We start from the raw sequence: 22,752 nt of genomic DNA, 5'->3' as shown, positions 1-22,752 counted from the left end.
AAGGACCTTGCTCTATGTACTTCTTCATTTGGTTGTTCATCTGTATCTTTTATTATATCCTTTATAATAAACCAGTAAATGTAAGCAAGGGTTTCCCTAAGTTCTATGAACCATTACAGCTTGACATTTGGTGAAATCAGGAGGGCGTAGTGGCTTAAATGCAAATTCCCCTCCCCAACCTGTTCCCATAGAAGAAGTCACCTAGACAAATGACCTTCTTTGGCATATGGAGCAGATGCACTTTCTGCTGACCCCTGAATAGAGAGTTTGAGTTCTCTGCCACCCATGGAATTATCCAAAAGACAATCACATCCTCCTGTGGGAGCCACAGGGCACCTCACTCTCATGATACTGCAAAACATGACTGCCTCCCACTGCCTCTGGTTGTTCACTCTGTTCCCAAATGCAACCTTCTGACCTCTGATTATGTGATTAATAAACTGCTGCCAATTTCACCTGTGTAATGATGGATGTCATGCATTTGGCCATCTCCATAATCTTAGGATGGGAATCCTTCCCTCACCAATGGGGTGAAAAGGAGGTGATTAAAACACCCCTAATTCCTGGCCAACTGGCCGCCCTCAAAAATTAAAAGGCTTGGCATGGTTTCTGCACAGTCACTGTCTGTATAAAGCCCTGCCTTGTAGAGCCTGCAAGAAACTGGGACCACCACCCCCCTTTTATTCAAATGAGCCAAACGTGTGCACTGGGTGTGGTTTTTCACTTCCTACTGCTTATATATTTCTCAACCCATATTCTAATCCCATGCAGTCATCATTCTGGGAATCCCGAGTGTCCCCTGACTCATTTCTGCCCTCTTTGGAAGAGATCACTATCTTTTTTTGCTTTTACTGTGATCTTTCAGTTTCCTCTTTTCCAGTCCCAGAAGGATTACAAATTATGTTTCCAGACATGATTCACAGAGAGGATTTTGCATTTCTAACATCCTTAGTTCCTCTTAATTGTCAAGGTCACATGAGACTGAGTCTTCTGGAATCAGAAGAGGAGGTAGCTAACACTGACTGGCCATTTTAACCAAATAATTGCCTTTTTTTTTTAAGTTCATTTTATTAATTTTGAGAGAGAGAAAGAACAAGGGAGGGACAGAGACAATGGGAGAGGGAGAGAATCCCAAGCAAGCCCTGCACTATCAGTAAAGAGCATGACACGGGGCTCGAACTTACAAACTGTGAGATCATGACCTGAGCCAAAATCAAGAGTCAGATGCTTAACCAACTGAGCCACCCAGGCACCCCTAAATAACTGCCATTCTTGACAAGGTTGAATAAGTGTCTTATGCAAGCTTGTTGAGTATGGTAACTTATGAGCTATATTTTATTTCCCCAAGCAAAAAATAAGCTCCTCAAAGGCAAAGGGTTCATCTTGGTTTGGGGTCCATTGCATGCCTATTGCAGCACATGGTACAGTAGGAAAGAGACTCTGGAAACTGATCACCTGAAGTCAAATCCTGCTCACTCACTAATTAGCTCAGTGGCCTCAGGCAGTTTATCCAATTCTTAGAATGCTCAGTTGTATCTTTGTGTCCAAGGGTTGTTTTAAGTCTTAAATATTATAAGTGTAAATGTATGTAGAGCACTTTGCTCACCACCTGTTGCAGTGTAAGCACTCAATAATGTTGGCTATTATTATTTTTTAAAGTTTCAGGGGCACCTGGGTGGCTCAGTCGGTTAAGCATCCAACTTCTGCTCAGATCATGATCTCGCAGATCATGGGTTCGAGCCCTACATTGGACTCTGTGCTGACAGCTCAGAGCCTGGAGGCTGCTTCAGATTCTGTGTCACCCTCTCTCTCTGCCTCTCCCCCACTTGTGTTCTCTCTCCTTCTCTGTCTCTGTCTCTGTCTCTCTCAAGAATGAATATTAAGGGAGAAAGAGGGAAGATGGCGGCGTAGGAGGACGCTGGGCTCACCGCGCGTCCTGCTGATCACTTAGATTCCACCTACACCTGCCTAAATAACCCAGAAAACCACCAGAGGATTAGCAGAACGGAGTCGCCGGAGCCAAGCGCAGACGAGAGGCCCACGGAAGAGGGTAGGAAGGGCGGCGAGGCGGTGCGCGCTCCACGGACTGGCGGGAGGGAGCCGGGGCGGAGGGGCGGCTCGCCGGCCAAGCAGAGCCCCGGAGTCTGGCTTGCAAAAAGCGGAGGGGCCTGACGGACTGTGTTCCGACAGCAAGCGCGACTTAGCGTCTGGGAGGTCATAAGCTAACAGCTCTGCTCAGAAAGCGGGAAGGCTGGAGGACAAAGGGAAGGAGAGCTGCTAAGCCCCCGGACGACAGAGCTCAGTTTGGTGGGGAACAAAGGCGCTCGCCAGCGCCATCTCCCCCGCCCATCCCCCAGCCAAAATCCCAAAGAGAACCAGTTCCTGCCAGGGAACTTGCTCGCTCCACGCAAACACCCAACTCTGCGCTTCTGCGGAGCCAAACCTCCGGCAGCGGATCTGACTCCCTCCTGCTGCCACAGGGCCCCTCCTGAAGTGGATCACCTAAGGAGAAGCAAGCTAAGCCTGCCCCTCCTGCCCCTGTGCACCTTGCCTACCCACCCCAGCTAAGACGCCAGATCCCCAGCATCACAAGCCTGGCAGTGTGCAAGTAGCCCAGACAGACCACCCCACCCCACAGTGAATCCCGCCCCTAGGAGAGGGGAAGAGAAGGCATGCACCAGTCTGACTGTGGCCCCAGCGGTGGGCTGGGGGCAGACATCAGGTCTGACTGCGGCTCCGCCCACCAACTCCAGTTATACACCACAGCACAGGGGAAGTGCCCTGCAGGTCCTCACCACGCCAGGGACTATCCAAAATGACCAAGCGGAAGAATTCCCCTCAGAAGAATCTCCAGGAAATAACAACAGCTAATGAGCTGATCAAAAAGGATTTAAATAATATAACAGAAAGTGAATTTAGAATAATAGTCATAAAATTAATCGCTGGGCTTGAAAACAGTATAGCTGACAGCAGAGAATCTCTTGCTACAGAGATCAAGGGACTAAGGAACAGTCACGAGGAGCTGAAAAACGCTTTAAACGAAATGCATAACAAAATGGAAACCACCACGGCTCGGATTGAAGAGGCAGAGGAGAGAATAGGTGAACTAGAAGATAAAGTTATGGAAAAAGAGGAAGCTGAGAAAAAGAGAGATAAAAAAATCCAGGAATATGAGGGGAAAATTAGAGAACTAAGTGATACACTAAAAAGAAATAATCTACGCATAATTGGTATCCCAGAGGAGGAAGAGAGAGGGAAAGGTGCTGAAGGGGTACTTGAAGAAATAATAGCTGAGAACTTCCCTGAAGTGGGGAAGGAAAAAGGCATTGAAATCCAAGAGGCACAGAGAACTCCCTTCAGACGGAACTTGAATCGATCTTCGGCACGACATATCATAGTGAAACTGGCAAAATACAAGGATAAAGAGAAAATTCTGAAAGCAGCAAGGGGTAAACGTGCCCTCACATATAAAGGGAGACCTATAAGACTCGTGACTGATCTCTCTTTTGAAACTTGGCAGGCCAGAAAGAATTGGCACGAGATTTTCAGGGTGCTAGACAGAAAAAATATGCAACCGAGAATCCTTTATCCAGCAAGTCTGTCATTTAGAATAGAAGGAGAGATAAAGGTCTTCCCAAACAAACAAAAACTGAAGGAATTTGTCACCACTAAACCAGCCCTACAAGAGATCCTAAGGGGGACCCTGTGAGACAAAGTACCAGAGACATCACTACAAGCATAAAACATACAGACATCACAATGACTCTAAACCCATATCTTTCTATAATAACACTGAATGTAAATGGATTAAATGCGCCAACCAAAAGACATAGGGTATCAGAATGGATAAAAAAACAAGACCCATCTATTTGCTGTCTACAAGAGACTCATTTTAGACCTGAGGACACCTTTAGATTGAGAGTGAGGGGATGGAGAACTATTTATCATGCTACTGGAAGCCAAAAGAAAGCTGGAGTAGCCATCCTTATATCAGACAAACTAGACTTTAAATTAAAGGCTGTAACAAGAGATGAAGAAGGACATTATATAATAGTGACAGGGTCTATCCATCAGGAAGAGCTAACAATTATAAATGTCTATGCGCCGAATACCGGAGCGCCCAAATATATAAAACAATTACTCATAAACATAAGCAACCTTATTGAGAAGAATGTGGTAATTGCAGGGGACTTTAACACCCCACTTACAGAAATGGATAGATCATCTAGACACACGGTCAATAAAGAAACAAGGGCCCTGAATGAGACATTGGATCAGATGGACTTGACAGATATATTTAGAACTCTGCATCCCAAAGCAACAGAATATACTTTCTTCTCGAGTGCACATGGAACATTCTCCAAGATAGATCATATACTGGGTCACAAAACAGCCCTTCATAAGTTTACAAGAATTGAAATCATACCATGCATACTTTCAGACCACAATGCTATGAAGCTTGAAATCAACCACAGAAAAAAGTCTGGAAAACCTCCAAAAGCGTGGAGGTTAAAGAACACCCTACTAACGAATGAGTGGGTCAACCAGGCAATTCGAGAAGAAATTAAAAAATATATGGAAACAAACGAAAATGAAAATACAACAATCCAAACGCTTTGGGACGCAGCAAAGGCAGTCCTGAGAGGAAAATACATTGCAATCCAGGCCTATCTCAAGAAACAAGAAAAATCCCAAATACAAAATCTAACAGCACACCTAAAGGAACTAGAAGCAGAACAGCAAAGGCAGCCTAAACCCAGCAGAAGAAGAGAAATAATAAAGATCAGAGCAGAAATAAACAATATAGAATCTAAAAAAACTGTAGAGCAGATCAACGAAACCAAGAGTTGGTTTTTTGAAAAAATAAACAAAATTGACAAACCTCTAGCCAGGCTTCTCAAAAAGAAAAGGGAGATGACCCAAATAGATAAAATCATGAATGAAAATGGAATTATTACAACCAATCCCTCAGAGATACAAACAATTATCAGGGAATACTATGAAAAATTATATGCCAACAAATTGGACAACCTGGAAGAAATGGACAAATTCCTGAACACCCACACTCTTCCAAAACTCAATCAGGAGGAAATAGAAAGCTTGAACAGACCCATCACCAGCGAAGAAATTGAATCGGTTATCAAAAATCTCCCAACAAATAAGAGTCCAGGACCAGATGGCTTCCCAGGGGAGTTCTACCAGACGTTTAAAGCAGAGATAATACCTATCCTTCTCAAGCTATTCCAAGAAATAGAAAGGGAAGGAAAACTTCCAGACTCATTCTATGAAGCCAGTATTACTTTGATTCCTAAACCAGACAGAGACCCAGTAAAAAAAGAGAACTACAGGCCAATATCCCTGATGAATATGGATGCAAAAATTCTCAATAAGATACTAGCAAATCGAATTCAACGGCATATAAAAAGAATTATTCACCATGATCAAGTGGGATTCATTCCTGGGATGCAGGGCTGGTTCAACATTCGCAAATCAATCAACGTGATACATCACATTAACAAAAAAAAAGAGAAGAACCATATGATCCTGTCAATTGATGCAGAAAAGGCCTTTGACAAAATCCAGCACCCTTTCTTAATAAAAACTCTTGAGAAAGTCGGGATAGAAGGAACATACTTAAAGATCATAAAAGCCATTTATGAAAAGCCCACAGCTAACATCATCCTCAACGGGGAAAAACTGAGAGCTTTTTCCCTGAGATCAGGAACACGACAGGGATGCCCACTCTCACCGCTGTTGTTTAACATAGTGCTGGAAGTTCTAGCATCAGCAGTCAGACAACAAAAGGAAATCAAAGGCGTCAAAATTGGCAAAGATGAAGTCAAGCTTTCGCTCTTTGCAGATGACATGATATTATACATGGAAAATCCGATAGACTCCACCAAAAGTCTGCTAGAACTGATACATGAATTCAGCAAAGTTGCAGGATACAAAATCAATGTACAGAAATCAGTTGCATTCTTATACACTAACAATGAAGCAACAGAAAGACAAATAAAGAAACTGATCCCATTCACAATTGCACCAAGAAGCATAAAATACCTAGGAATAAATCTAACCAAAGATGTAAAGGATCTGTATGCTGAAAACTATAGAAAGCTTATGAAGGTAATTGAAGAAGATTTAAAGAAATGGAAAGACATTCCCTGCTCATGGATTGGAAGAATAAATATTATCAAAATGTCAATACTACCCAAAGCTATCTACACATTCAATGCAATCCCAATCAAAATTGCACCAGCATTCTTCTCGAAACTAGAACAAGCAATCCTAAAATTCATATGGAACCACAAAAGGCCCCGAATAGCCAAAGTAATTTTGAAGAAGAAGACCAAAGCAGGAGGCATCACAATCCCAGACTTTAGCCTCTACTACAAAGCTGTCATCATCAAGACAGCATGGTATTGGCACAAAAACAGACACATAGACCAATGGAATAGAATAGAAACCCCAGAACTAGACCCACAAACGTATGGCCAACTCATCTTTGACAAAGCAGGAAAGAACATCCAATGGAAAAAAGACAGTCTCTTTAACAAATGGTGCTGGGAGAACTGGACAGCAACATGCAGAAGGTTGAAACTAGACCACTTTCTCACACCATTCACAAAAATAAACTCAAAATGGATAAAGGACCTGAATGTGAGACAGGAAACCATCAAAACCTTAGAGGAGAAAGCAGGAAAAGACCTCTCTGACCTCAGCCGTAGCAATCTCTTACTCGACACATCCCCAAAGGCAAGGGAATTAAAAGCAAAAGTGAATTACTGGGACCTTATGAAGATAAAAAGCTTCTGCACAGCAAAGGAAACAACCAACAAAACTAAAAGGCAACCAACGGAATGGGAAAAGATATTTGCAAATGACATATCGGACAAAGGGCTAGTATCCAAAATCTATAAAGAGCTCACCAAACTCCACACCCGAAAAGCAAATAACCCAGTGAAGAAATGGGCAGAAAACATGAATAGACACTTCTCTAAAGAAGACATCCGGATGGCCAACAGGCACATGAAAAGATGTTCAGCGTCTCTCCTTATCAGGGAAATACAAATCAAAACCACACTCAGATATCACCTCACGCCAGTCAGAGTGGCCAAAATGAACAAATCAGGAGACTATAGATGCTGGAGAGGATGTGGAGAAACGGGAACCCTCTTGCACTGTTGGTGGGAATGCAAATTGGTGCAGCCGCTCTGGAAAGCAGTGTGGAGGTTCCTCAGAAAATTAAAAATAGACCTACCCTATGACCCAGCAATAGCACTGCTAGGAATTTATCCAAGGGACACAGGAGTACTGATGCATAGGGGCACTTGTACCCCAATGTTCATAGCAGCACTCTCAACAATAGCCAAATTATGGAAAGAGCCTAAATGTCCATCAACTGATGAATGGATAAAGAAATCGTGGTTTATATACACAATGGAGTACTACGTGGCAATGAGAAAAAATGAAATATGGCCTTTTGTAGCAACGTGGATGGAACTGGAGAGTGTGATGCTAAGTGAAATAAGCCATACAGAGAAAGACAGATACCATATGGTTTCACTCTTATGTGGATCCTGAGAAACTTAAGAGAAACCCATGGGGGAGGGGAACAAAAAAAAAAAAGGAGGTTAGAATGGGAGAGAGCCAAAGCATAAGAGACTGTTGAGAACTGAGAACAAACTAAGGGTTGATGGGGGGTGGGAGGGAAGAGAGGGTGGGTGATGGGTACTGAAGAGGGCACCTTTTGGGATGAGCACTGGGTGTTGTATGGAAACCAATTTGACAATAAATTTCATATATAAATAAAAAAAAAAAAGAATGAATATTAAAACAATTTTTTTTAAATAAAGTTTTAGCCATAGGTCTAAATATGCTAGCTAGTCATTGATGTTATTTTTTTAAGTTTATTTATTTATTTTTAGAGAGAGAAAAAGAGAGAGAGCATGAGCAGGGGAAGGGCAGAGAGGGAGAGAGGATCCCAAGCAGCTTCCACGCTGTCAGCATGGAGCCCAACTCAGGGCTCTATCTCACAAACCATGAGCCAGATGCTTAACCAACTGAGCCACCCAGGCACCCCTGTTATTTGGATGGTGCCCTAGTATCACTCCTAAACCCCAGGCCCATATATTTAACCACCTCTAGATATTCTACTTAAAATACTTTAGAGGCAAATCAAATGGGTACAAAGGAGAAATCACTATCTATCTCTGCTCTCTCCACCTCACCCACAGGTGCTCCTCCAGAAGTTCCAAGCTCAGTAATAGTGTCACCTGCCATCAGCTCAATTTCCCAAACCAGAAATCCAAGGGACAGTCTCCATGTCCCCTGTCCCCTTTCTCTATCCCCATTCCATTCAATCTCATTAATTCCCTCAGCAAACATTTACCGAGCAACCCAGCACTGCACAGTTGGTGTGGATAAACAAGTAAACAAGACAGGATCCCCTGGAGGCTAGGTGCAGCGGGGGAAGCAGGTAAGCGATATGTAAAGAAATGAGATGGGAATAGCTTGGGATAAAGGGTATGAGAAAAACAAGCAGCATGCTGTGAAGAAACAATAGAATTACTTCTGACAGGGGTCAGGGATGGCCTCTCCAAGGAAGTGGCATTTAAGCTGGATCTGAATGTCAGGAAGTTGACAAGTTGGAGGAACACAGGGACAGCAAGTGCAAACACTGAAGTGGAAAAAAAGTGTGTTCCAAGAGCTGTCCGATGGCGAGTATGACAGGGACATTTACTATACAGTCCTCGTCTTCTGGGTCTATTTGGGGAGGGACTTGTTTTCTTACTGCTTCATAAATGGTGTGGGTCCATCCCAGTGAACCAGAAGGTTAAAAAAAGGCAAAATCCACACAGGCAAGAGTAACCATGGGGGGCTTTGTGGAGCTCGTGAGACATGAGCTGGCCCTCCCTAGATGAAGAGAGCAGGAACATGGGACACACTGTCTGGTGGGATGAGAAGAGGCACTGCTGACAGGAACAGCAGCATGAAGCAGGCCCAGAAAGAAATGAGAATGTATGTGCTCAGATTACTGGTAGACCTGGCTGGCTCCCCAGAAAGGAGATGAAGATTAAAAAGAGACTGATTTGAGGAACTTCCTTAAACAAAACAAACAGAAAAAAAAAAGCGTAGATGTTTGGACCAATTGCAAAGTCAAGATGGGGCAACTCTTGGGTTGCCCAGGGACATGAGGAGAGCAGTGACTCAAGAACATCCTTTGGGCAGTCATGAGGATGTCGGCTGGAGGGGAAACCTAGAAAGTTGGCTGGGATCATATAGGAGTGACTAAGGAAGCAACCTGACAGGAACCCCTGGGGGAGGGGAAGGAAAAGAAAAAAAAAAAGAGAAAGAGAGGTTAAAATGGGAGACAGCCAAAGCATAAGAGACTCTTAAAAAATGAGAACAAACTGAGGGCTGATGGGGGGTGGGAGGGAAGGAAGGGTGGGTGATGGGTACTGAAGAGGGCATCTTTTGGGATGAGCACTGGGTGTTGTATGGAAACCAATTTGACAATAAATTTCATATATTAAAAAAAAAAAAAAAGGAAGCAACCTGGACTCCTAAGTTGGTGATGGTGACAGGAAGAAAGGAAAGAATCCAAGAAAGAATTGTGTTAAATTCCTTCAGGTCCAACAATGGGGGATTGGTCAAATACGTTAAGGCACACTCATGTAACAGAGTTGCACACAGCAACTTACGATGATGCCAGAGATGGGTATCAAATGACACTGAGAGACAGTCAAGGCAGGACACAATGTGCATGACATTTTTCCTTAAGGACAAGGTGAGCCTTTAATAAGAGTGCTCTCTCGCTCTCTCTCTTTTCCAGCAAAGATAGTATTTGTTAAAAACCTTTAATCTTTCTTGAATGTACATTTAAGAAGAGCCTCCTCATTACTCATTGGAATATACCATGGATAATGACAAATCAATTTAGAGATATCAGAAAAGGTCAATGGCATTTCCTGAAATCCAAAAATCCAGATTAAAAACCATCTTTTCAGTTTTCCGTCTATCATGGTTTGTTTAGGTAAGTTAATGAAGAGTTAGCTTATGGCTGGCTCTCTACCCTGTCATGGGCTGAAGTTTGCACCCCCACTGGATGCACATGTTGAAATACTAACTCCCATTATCTCAGAATATGACTGGTTTGGGGGATATAGCCTTCAATGAGGTGATTAAGGTAAAATGAGATCATACAGGTGGGCTCTATTCCAATCTGACTTGTGTCCTTATAAGAAGAGATTGGGACACAGGTGCAGAGGGAAAGGACTAGGAGAGAAGCCTAGAAAAAATGAACCATGTTGATACCTAGACAGATGTTGGAGTTTTACCCTCCAGAATTGTGAGGAAACAGATTTCTATTGTTTAAACCACACTGTCTAATCCAGTGAAGAAGTTGGCAGAAAACATGAATAGACACTTCTCTAAAGAAGACATTCGGATGGCCAACAGGCACATGAAAAGATGCTCAACGTCACTCCTCATCAGGGAAATACAAATCAAAACCACACTCAGATATCACCTCACGCCAGTCAGAGTGGCCAAAATGAACAAATCAGGAGACTATAGATGCTGGAGAGGATGTGGAGAAACGGGAACCCTCTTGCAATGTTGGTGGGAATGCAAACTGGTGCAGCCGCTCTGGAAAACAGTGTGGAGGTTCCTCAAAAAATTAAAAATAGACCTACCCTATGACCCAGCAATAGCACTGCTAGGAATTTACCCAAGGGATACAGGAGTACTGATGCATAGGGGCACTTGTACCCCAATGTTTATAGCAGCACTGTCAACAATAGCCAAATTATGGAAAAAGCCTAAATGTCCATCAACTGATGAATGGATAAACTGTGGTTTATATACACAATGGAGTACTACGTGGCAATGAGAAAGAATGAAATATGGCCCTTTGTAGCAACGTGGATGGAACTGAAGAGTGTGATGCTAAGTGAAATAAGCCATACAGAGAAAGACAGATACCATATGTTTTCACTCTTGTGGATCCTGAGAAACTTAACAGGAACCCATGGGGGAGGGGAAGGAAAAAAAAAAAAGAGAGGTTAGAGTGGGAGAGAGCCAAAGCATAAGAGACTCTTAAAAAATGAGAACAAACTGAGGGCTGATGGGGGGTGGGAGGAAGGGGAGGGTGGGTTATGGGTATTGAAGAGGGCATCTTTTGGGATGAGCACTGGGTGTTGTATGGAAACCAATTTGACAATAAATTTCATATTTAAAAAAAAAGAAATAGACTAGCTTTAGGGTATTTTTTCTGATATACAATTTTTTATTATAATAAATATTTCTCTATTAAAATAAATAAATAAATAAACCACACTGTCTATGGTGCTTTGTTATGGCAGTCCTACCAAATACACCTCCTTTCTTTCTTTTTAATTGTAGCAAATATATCCTGAATATAAAACATAATGCTTAGACTTGGCAGTTTGTCAGATACTGAAATATAGAATTTCCATATGATCCAACTATTCCACTTCTAGGTATACCCAAAAGGACTGAAAGCAGGGACTCAAATACATACCCATACACAAATGTCCATAGCAGCATTACTGACAATAGCCAAAAGATGGTAACAACCCAGTGTCCACCAACAGATGAGTAGATAAACAAAATGGGATGTATCTATACAATGGAATATCATTTGGCCATAAAATGGGATGGAGTTCTGATACATTCTACAACATGGATGAACCTTAAAAACATTATGCGGGGCGCCTGGGTGGCGCAGTCGGTTAAGCGTCCGACTTCAGCCAGGTCACGATCTCGCGGTCCGTGAGTTCGAGCCCCGCGTCGGGCTCTGGGCTGATGGCTCAGAGCCTGGAGCCTGTTTCCGATTCTGTGTCTCCCTCTCTCTCTGCTCCTCCCCCGTTCATGCTCTGTCTCTCTCTGTCCCAAAAATAAAATAAAACATTGAAAAAAAAAATTAAAAAAAAAAAAAAAACATTATGCTAAGTGAAATAAATCAGACACAAAAAGCCACACGCTGTATCATTCTATTTACACGAAATACCCAAAACAGGCAAATCCATAGAGACTGAAAGTAGAATAAAGGTTACCAGATGCTAGGGGAGGAGGGAAATAGAAAGCTGGTGTTTAATGGGTTCAGAGCTTCTATTCGGGAGGATGAAAAAGTTCTAGAGATGGATGGTGATGATGGATGGTGATGATGGTTGTACAACATTGTAAATATACTTAATGCCACTGAATTGTACACTTAGAAATAGTTGAAATCAAATTTATGGTATATATACATATTTACCACAATTTTTTAAATTGCCAAAAACAAAACCAAAAACTAATGCATAGGCAACTGAGCAATTTTTACATTTTGTGGATATTTCTTTATGGTATTAAAAATATGTACTTTATTTACAACATCTAGACTTTCTTTTAGTCTGAGTCTCAAATGGAGGCTGCGGCCAGCTTTCTGTTCAGATTTCCTCATACCCCCAAAGGCATATAAATGTGTCTTGTAAGCAAATATTCCAGTGGAGACCCCAGCAGGGCCAGCAAGCCAGAAGAACAATATTTGCAAGGATGTGCAAGGAAGAAGGGATAAGCCAGAGGTTGGTGGGTATAAATCTTACCTTTGGCTTTCTTAGGGTGCAACTCAAGCACTGACCTTGCCTGAGGCATTGACTTTGCCATCCACCATCAGGAAAAAAGAATGTCTACTTTCCTAATGGGAATAACTGCCTTCACTTCAGATAAAGCGCTAGAGGACAAGGTTCACAAAGGCACTTGCTGATCCCTGTGTTGAGTCAGGCTCATATGCAGGTAGGCATCGAATGTGCACTGCGACCATTCACAATTTGAGGACTGCCTGGCACAGCACTTGGATTCAGCTTTGCTTGTTCAGGGTACGTCTACAGTTGTGCCTGCTGCCAGGAGAGCACAGTGGTTGGCCTCCACGGAGGGTGAGGTGGGAAAACCTGTCTGCAGCCAGGCAAAGCCAGTGAGCCATTACTGAGAGTCTTCATGATGCAGAGGCTTCTGAATGTGCCACAGAGGCCTCATCAAAAAAGGGCTGGGAAGGTCGTCCTGGATATGAAGGTGGCACCCAGGAGAATAACGGGCAGCTGAAGCTGCTGCCTCATAGAAACACATCCAAATGTGGACCTGAAGCACAGGGGTAAAATGACAGTGAGCAGAACATTTTAGAAGAGAAAGGAATTCCTGTGGGAAATTCACTTTAAATAAATCCAATCTAAAAGAATCTACATTTACAAAAGAAGTAAATAGTGTGGGTGAAAGTGATTTTTGTTTTACAAAGGGGTTCATAACAAGATAAGATTCCTTTCAATAACATTTCAATGAAATTATATAAAAATGGAGTCCTCCTTTTTAGGAGCTAATCTATCAAAGAGCCTGGGCTGCAAACAACAAGCTGTGAGAACCCGTGAGACCTCATCTTAGTTTTCTTATTTGCAAAAGGAAAAGGCAGGGCTGAATATGATCTCTTAAGCACTTTTATTTTTTTTTAATTTTTTTTTTTAATTTTTTTTTTCAACGTTTATTTATTTTTGGGACAGAGAGAGAGACAGAGCATGAACGGGGGAGGGGCAGAGAGAGAGGGCGACACAGAATCGGAAACAGGCTCCAGGAGGGGCAGAGAGAGAGGGCGACACAGAATCGGAAACAGGCTCCAGGCTCTGAGCCATCAGCCCAGAGCCTGACGCGGGGCTCGAACTCACGGACCGCGAGATCGTGACCTGGCTGAAGTCGGACGCTTAACCGACTGCGCCACCCAGGCGCCCCTCTTAAGCACTTTTAATATGAAAATGATTCCTCCAGGGACGCCTGGGTGGCGCAGTCGGTTAAGCATCCAATTTCAGCTCAGGTAATGATCCCACAGTCTGTGAGTTCGAGCCCCGCGTCAGGCTCTGTGCTGACAGCTCAGAACCTGGAGCCTGCTTCGGATTCTGTGTCTCCCTCTCTTTCTATCCCTCCTCCACTTGCACTCTGTCTCTCTGTCACTCAAAAATAAACATTTAAAAAAAGAAAGAGAGATAAAAATAAAATCCAAAGTCCATACCATCGTCTCTGAGGCCCTATTTGATCTGGCCCCTGACTACCTCTCAGGGTCTTAGCTCACTTCACTCTCCTCCTTGCCCACTACACTCCATTCATACTGCCCTCTTTCTGCTCCTGGAACATACCAAGCTTGTTTGTACCTCAGGGCCCTTACACTTGTTCCCTCTGCCTGGGATCCTTTCTTCCCGATTTTCAGAGTTGGCTCCTTCCTGATGTTCAGATCTCAAATGTACTTCCTTAGAGAGGGACTCCCTTGAGCTAGTAGATATATAAGGAATTCAACACCCAGCCAAGGATGCACATTCTTTTAGGGTACACATAGAACATTTACAAAAACAGACACTAATTAGAATATATATTTCCTTCGATGATCAATATGATACAGACTAGGTTCTCCAACTGCATATCAATGAAATTAGAAATCGATTTTTAATTTTTTTAATTAATTAATTTACTCATTTTGAGAGAGAGAGAGAGCAGGAGAGGGGCAGAGAGATAGGGAGACAGAGAGAGACAATCTCAAGCAGGGTCTGTGCTAATAGCACAGAGCTTGATCCCACAAACCATAAGATCATGACCTGAGCCAAAATCAAGAGTCAGTTAATCAAGTTTAACCAACTGAGACACCTAGGTGGCCTAGAAATTGACTTTTTAAAGATGGATTTTAAAAATGTTTGGAAACCAAATAACATATTGCTAAATTACTTTTGGAAATATTTAAAACTAGATAATAATAAAAACACCATGTCAAAATTGGTAGGACACAGCAAAAGCACTACTTTAAAGGGAAATTTATAGGTTTAAATACATTTATCAGGAAACAAAGTTTAAAAAGACATGAACTACAGTCAGTTAAGCGTCTAACTCCTGATTTGAGCTCAGGTCATGTCTCACAGTTCGTGAGTTCCACACCTGTCTTGCGCTCTGCTCTGACAGTGCGGAGCCTGCTTGGGATTCTCGCTCTCCCTCTCTCTCTCTCTGCCCCTCCTCTGCTCGTGCCTTCTCTCTCTCAAAATAAATAAACAAACAACAACAAAAAGACATGAGCTAAGCATTCAACTCAAAACACTGGGAAAAAAGAGCAGCAGAACCAACTGAAAGAAACAAGAAGGAAATAATAACGATTAGGGCAGAAACCATTGAAATACAGAGCAACAGAGACAGCTAATAAAACTAAAAGCTGGCTCTATGAAAAAACTAAAAAGACAGAAGCCTTGCCAGAGATGTGTGTCTAATAAAAAGAAGCAAATAAACTAAAGAAAAAGTAGAACATAATGACAGTCACAACAGAATTTTTTAAAAAATATTAAGATGATTATAAACAACCATGGGATAATAAATTTGCATGGCTTTCTCTGACTGCCCCTACTTACTATTTTTATTGTCTGTTGCCTATCTCCTGGCACTGGAATGTAAACTTCTGGAGGCAGAGGTTTTTGTCTGTTTGGTTCCAGATAAACACCACATACTGTATAACTATTTGATGAACGCATGGATGGATGTCCCCAGTAAGCCAACACAATGAGGTCATGTGAGTTCTTCCCAACACAGATGTTTCGGTTTGTCTTCAGAAGATTTGCCCAGGTACAAGAACAACTGCAAAGGAATCCTGGAAAAGGTCTCTGGAAGCTGATCCTACCAATGATACAGGGCTACCACACCTTGGTTATTTTGGGAGCCACTCAGAGAAGCTATGACTTTCTGGCTCACAGGCCACAACTGTGCACACATCCTGGATATGAGGAATAACAGAAGGGAAAATAATTTGGTGGTCCCACAAGAAGTTAAACATAGAATTACCATAGGATCCAGCAATTCCGCTCTTAGGTATATACTGCAAAGAATCAAAAACCGAGGACTCAGACTAATACTTGCACACACGTGTTCACTGCCACACTATTCACACTAATCAAAAGGTGAATGCAACCCCATTGTCCATCAGCTGATGAGTGGATAAACACACAGGATATGCCCATACAACAGAATATTATTCAGCCAGAAAAAGGAATGAAACACTGATGTGTGCTACAATATGGATGAATCTCAAAAACATTATGCTAAATGGAAGAAGCCAGACACAAAATGTCATGTGTTGTAGGATTCCATTTACATGAAACATGCAGACGGGGTGAATCTACAGAGACACAAAGCAGATTGGCAGTGGCCAGGAGCTGGGAGGGAGAGGGAAGTGGGGAACCACTGCCTAATGGGTGTGGGGTTTCCTCTTGAGGGGATACAAGTGATCTGGAACCAGATAAAGGCAGTGGATACACAACACTGTGTGTATGTTAAATGTCATGGAATTGTTCACTTTGAAATAGTTAATTTTATGTTATGTGAATACACACACATACCATACACAATACACAATACAAACCAAATACATATTTGGCCAAATGGCTACGTGTTAACATCAATAACCACAGCCCAATGTCTCTGCCATAGTACAAGCATAAATCCGAAGATTTCCCAAAGGTTTGTTATTTCAACTTTACTATTACATTTTACTAATCAAATTTTAAAGTTTGAATTTTATAGTATATGAACATTAATTCCCTAAGACTGTCCCCGGGATTGTTCCACTGAACAATTGGATATTGATTTGATGTTCACTTCAAATTGTTCAAAGGCAGAGCTAAGATACTTTTGGCTGTTTTGCCAGAACAGAGCACTGTTGATAGTGATGTTGCTATCAAATTATCAAATTTTCCTTCCTTCTAGAGACTATACCATTGTGGTAAAGACATGTCCTCCTCAACTTCTGTACTTGAAAACTGTGTTGACAATGATGATGCATTTTCATGGAAATGATCCCACAAACTAAAGCTTTGCATACTGTTTGAGGATACTTCCTGAATATTTTCAAAAGCAAGCTACAGATTTTCTTCACTCATATTTTATTTTTATTGTATTTTTTTCAGGTTTTATTTTTAGGTAATCTCTCCACCCAATGTGGGGCTTGAACTCATAACCCCGAGATCAAGAGTCTCATGCTCCACCGACTGGGCCAGCCAAGTGCCCCTCTTCACTCATATTTTAAATTTCTTCTTCTTTTTTTTAATGTTTATTTATTTTTGAGAGAGAGGTAGGGGGAAGGGCAGAGAGAAAGGGAGACAGAAGATCCGAAGCAGGCTCCATACTGACAGCACCAAGCCCTATGTGGGGCTTGAACTCACAAATTGTGAGTTCATGACCTGAGCTGAAGTCAGACGCTTAACCAACTGAGCCCCCCAGGCACCCCACATATTTTAAATTTCTATTATCTTCAGGCCTTTATTCTTATTCAAATTATTATTCAGCCACCAAAAAATCTCTCCTAATAGCCTGCCTATCAATTTTTCTATTAAACTTTTTGAAAGTTCTTTTTATTTTGAAAACAAAATCGTGTCAATCATTATTTTACTTTAGTTATAAATGTATTTTGTTTATTTTTTAATGTTTATTTTTGAGAGAGGGAGAGTGAGAGAGACAGAGTGTGAGTGGAGGAAGGGCAGAGAGAGAGGGAGACAGAATCTGAAGCAGGCTCCAAGGCTCTGAGCTGTAAGCACAGAGCCCAATGCAGGGCTGCAACTCACAAACTGTGAGATCATGACCTGAGCCGAAGTTGGATGCCCAACCAACTGAGCCACCCAGGTGCCCCTCTAAATGTATATTTAAACAACTGATAACATTTCAACATATAAAGAACCTAAGGAGACCTTTTTCATTCCAGTTACAACTAGAATACTCACCTACATTCAAAAGTGAATATTAATGTAGTAACAACATATTGCAATAACTTATAGGCCTCATTCATACTGCTCACATTGATACTCTGATTGGAGACAATGGTTACTTAGGCAATTCCACATTCATTGATGGCGTAAAAGTTCAGAGAGGCTAGAAATGATGCTGAAGTAGTCAAATGATTACTTGGCTTTCCAGAAACTGAGACCAAAACCAAAGTCAAATGGCAGATTTGGGCCAAACAGAAAGCTGAGGCCAATGGGTCCCACCTCTAATAAAAAGGCTAATTACAGGGAACAGGAGATGAGCCTTCTGGATATTTCTCAGGGCAGGAAAGAGGCAACATTTACCCTCAGCTGGCTCAAAGAAAGTGACTGTAGTTTGTCACCTCACTTCCCATTTAATTTCCTACTGACAGAGAAATGATAAAACGAGAAAAGAGGAAGTAACTGAAGAGAAAAGACGCCTCTTTCACAAACACTTCCTCTTGGTTGAGCTAACTCCCAGGCACGCCATACATCTCTCGTATCTCAGCACAGCTCATGTCACATACCGAACACTTGAGAGTTATCAAACTACTCAGATGCATAGTGTTCAGACTACACTTAAGAACAGGAAAGAACTGGGAAAATTCCAAGAGAAGGCTTTGTGATTTGCTTACATGAACTTAGAGGTGACTATTATCTGTACCCAGACAATGGAAATTCAAAATGTTATTATCAGGTAGATATTTTTGGAGTGTGACGAGTCCTTCTCTCTGTGCTTTTGTTCTCTCTTCACCACCAATTATTACCAAGAGAAATCTTTAATGACAGACGGGGGCATAATAACTAGGAAAAGAGCAACATTTCCAGAGTGTTTTATCAAACACTAATGAGACTGAGCTTTTACTCAACTGTAAAATGGGATTCTGAGTATCACTCACATGTAGGTGGTTTTCAGAATAGACAGTGCTATGCAGAGCCAAAGAAACCTGTACTCCATTGTGTTGGATTTCGATCTGCTAGAGCTATTTATTTGGCTAATAAAATACAATAATCGCTGGGGGCTGGGAAAGATTAACACACAGTTCTGTGTATTCTAGAAATTTCTTTCTGTCTTCAATAGAGAACAAAGTAGATGGGTTTTCTTTTTTTTTTTTTAATCCTGTTTCTAGGTTTATATTAGGATTTAACGACTATATATTTTTTTGAGTATTTATTTATTATTGAGAAACAGAGAGAGACACAGCATGAGCATGGGAAGGGCAGAGAGAAGGGGAGACACAGAATCCAAAGCAGGCTCCAGGCTCTGAACTATCAGCACAGAGCCTAACGCGGGGCTCAAATTCACAAACCTCGAGATCATGACCTGAGCTGAAGTTGGATGCTTAACCAACCGACCCAGCCACCCAGGCGCTCCTAGATGGGTTTTCGTTATGAGACCAGTTACATAAAACGTGCACCTTTATTGCTTTTTGTTGTTGCTATTGTTTTGTTTCATTTTTATTCAGACTTCCAGGTAGGCTTGAAGTGGTTGGATAGGAGATCAGGAAAAGTGAGGTTTAGAGGCTACATTTCTTGGAAAGCCTTCCTGCTTCTTGCAACAGTCCCTTCTGTTTTTTAACAGATCTAGTTCAAGTTTAACCAGTACAAGTCTCTTGAGAGTGAAGCTTGGGGTGGACCCACGGAGTGTGGTAAGCACTGTCAATGGGCGGTGGGGGCCTGGCTCAGAATCCATGCTATCATGAGCCTTCCTGAAGCTAGTTAGTCTAGCTTAGTCCGTCTGAGAGTCACCCACTCACCCCGCTTGCCAAGGGACTTCCCCAGCTTTAGCAACGAAAAACCCCATGTCCTGGCAAACTTTTCAGTCCTAGGCAAACCGGGGCGGCTATCACCTAAGCATTTACCTCTCTTGCTTTAAGCTGTACTATATACATCCTGGGTGGGTTTCAAATCACTATAAACTTTTCAAGTTAAATCTGTGTGCTTTGTAGACTTTGTCTCTTTATATCACCTACCACAGTATCTTTTTCTATCCTTGAATAGGACTCCCACCTAGTTACCACAAAATCATCATTAAATGAGGCAAGCATTTCTACTCTGTTATAAATATTTATTTTTCCACTTATTTTTTAAGAGAAAAAATCCAAATTCACACAAATGGTCTTAAATTTTTTTAAAGCTCTCATTTTGTTTGGGTGAGAGACTTTTCTGTGCTTATAAAATTTATTTTGTAGGGGGATACCATTGTCCTAACTGAGTTAGCTTTGTACATCTCCCTTGAGCCCTGGTCCTTTGCCACATATTTGAGTGTACAAAGAAAAACATACACTGAAATCCTCCCAGAAGGAAACAAACAAAACTGTCCTGAGATTAATCACTAACTAAAGTCCTTAATAATAAATCAAATTCTTTGTAGCTTAATCTGAATTAAGAATCTTATGTTCAGAATACTTCTATGGAGTTAGTAACCGTATTAGTTTCCTATTGATGCTGTAACAAACTACCACAAATTTAGTGGCTTAAAACAACACAAATATATTATTTTATAGTTCTGGAGGTCAGAAGTCCAAAATGGGTCTTGTGGGCTAACATCGAGGTTACATTCCTTCTGTAGGCTGTAGAAGGAATTCACCTGTTGCCTTTTCCAGCCTCATTCCTTGGCTCATGGCCTCCAGCTAGCAATCTCTTCCCTCAGACCTGCACTGCTGTTGTCCCAGGCCTTCTCTGACTATGTCTTCAGCAGCCCCTCCTTAACATTTTTGAAGGACCCTTGTGAAAAGCTCACCTGGATAATCCAGGACAATCTCCCCATCTCAAAATCCTTAACTTAATCACATCTGCAATGTCTCTTTTGCCAAATAAGAGAACATATTCACAGGTTTCAGGGATTAGGACATGGATGTGGAGGGGGCACATTATTCTGCCTCCCACAGTAATTAAGACACCATCTTAGAAAGTTACCAGATTTGACACTAATGGCACTGTATCTTTGGGTCTTATTTTCCTGAGTCTGTTGGATAATCTTTCCAAATATTTAGAATCTAATAGTTGTAAGTAAATTTGAGATATTTGATGACACTGTATGCTAGCATCAGGGAGCATGATGAAATGTACGGGGTTTCCAATAACTATCACCTCCATAAGCAAGATTTCTCCCATGTCAAGTTGACCCCCACAATCCTCATTATCCCTTAATCCTGGTACACACCAAGTAGTCGAGCCACAAAAACAATCCCACATAACACTGCACACTGATTTAGAGTGAACAAAACAGCTTCACCGCATCTGAAGGCTGCATAATGAAATAATTAAGAGCCAAGATTCTGGAATCAGACAAACATGGACTCAAATCCTGGCTCAACTGCTTGTATGGACTCTCAGAGTCTGTTGTTCTCTTCAATGCCTACCTCATGCTTCATGGGAGACTGAATGAAATGAAGTTTATGAAGCATTTAGCAGTGTCTTGGCTGTTTTTATTACTATCATAAAGACAATGCCATACTTGACACTGTAACACTGATCTCCATTTGACATAAAGAAACACTGCCAAAAAGTTAATAGCTCTAAGGATGCACAACCAGTAAATAACCATATTCCAGTGCCTGGCATACAAAGGACCCATTCCTGAATACCTTGTTTTCAGTTAGAGCAGACCCAGTCCCTACATGTCAACCTCACAACTGTCCCATTACCTCCTGAGTTCGCAACTTCATCCCCTATGCATCCTCTACTCTCTGTCACCTTCCAAAGGGGGTGGCGTCCAAGGTCTTTTTTACATCCAAGACCAAATGTCAAAGGCACTCGGATTTCAAAACAGTTACAGAAAAACATCCAGTTCAGCAGCAAGAATATCATACTTCTCATTTTCTCCGTTTCAATAACCTGTAATCCCTGCTACCATGAATGAGAGAAGACATTTGCGGAGCATATATCTGATATAGAACTGTACCCAAATACATAAAGAACTCTTAAAACTTAAAGGGGCAAGTCACTCAATTAAAAAAATGGGCAAAGGATCTGAACAGACATTTCTCCAAAGATGTACAGATTGGCCAACAAGCACATGAAAAACTCAATTATCATTAATTATGGACATGCGAATCAAATATACATACAAACATTTACATGTTTGAGTATGGGTAGATTACAGTCCATATTGATTATTTTCAGGAATCCTACTGAGATATTAGAAAATATTTCTTGTTGGGGCACCTGGGTGGCGCAGTCGGTTAAGCGTCCGACTTCAGCCAGGTCACGATCTTGCGGTCCGTGAGTTCGAGCCCCGCGTCGGGCTCTGGGCTGATGGCTCAGAGCCTGGAGCCTGTTTCTGATTCTGTGTCTCCCTCTCTCTCTGCCCCTCCCCTGTTCATGCTCTGTCTCTCTCTGTCCCAAAAATAAATAAACGTTGAAAAAAAAAATTAAAAAAAAAAAAAAAAGAAAATATTTCTTGTTAAAGGGACTCTGGGTTGGATAGGGTTGGGACACACAGAGGATTATATGTGATTAGCACATGGCCTCTAAAAGAAGAGGGGGTTTTTTTCTTCCACAACAGCTTCAGGCTTAAGGACTCCGTGGGGAAAGAAACAGTAAAATTATAAAATAATTTATTCCTCACTTTTGCTACCAACATGTTCTATATTTAGGGGATAGGCTGTTTCTGGAGGTATATATAATTATACATTTGGACTACATGTATCTGTCATTATGTTATACAATGACGTATTTCACAAGGTCTATGTGCCAGATAAGTAAATCTTACATCTTTAAATGCCCGAACATTTAATTTAAACATTTTTTTTCATTAAAGATACTCCTGGACAAAGAATACAGCTTCATCTGACAGGCCTTTTGTGGCTCAAGACCATTGTAACAAACATCATTCTTACCATGCTATAACCAAATGATGCCCTAAGGTGCACTGAGGTCAGCCACTGCAAGCCTCTCAAATAAATGGTCCTAAACTTATGCGCTTTTTGGAGTTTTT

At 41.7% G+C, this 22,752-nt stretch overlaps 1 protein-coding gene across 10 annotated transcripts in view; it reads right to left on the bottom strand.

Moving 5' to 3' along the window:
• Positions 1–22,752, bottom strand: part of IFT81 (intraflagellar transport 81) — a 217,634-nt gene that overhangs the window by 188,454 nt on the left and 6,428 nt on the right. The gene's annotated exons all lie outside the window — the stretch shown is intronic.

This window comes from Puma concolor, chromosome D3 (assembly GCF_028749965.1).
Source record: "Puma concolor isolate L17-30 chromosome D3, mPumCon1.1.hap2, whole genome shotgun sequence".
NCBI lineage: Eukaryota > Metazoa > Chordata > Mammalia > Carnivora > Felidae > Puma > Puma concolor.
This window is presented reverse-complemented; position numbering and strand designations above follow the sequence as displayed.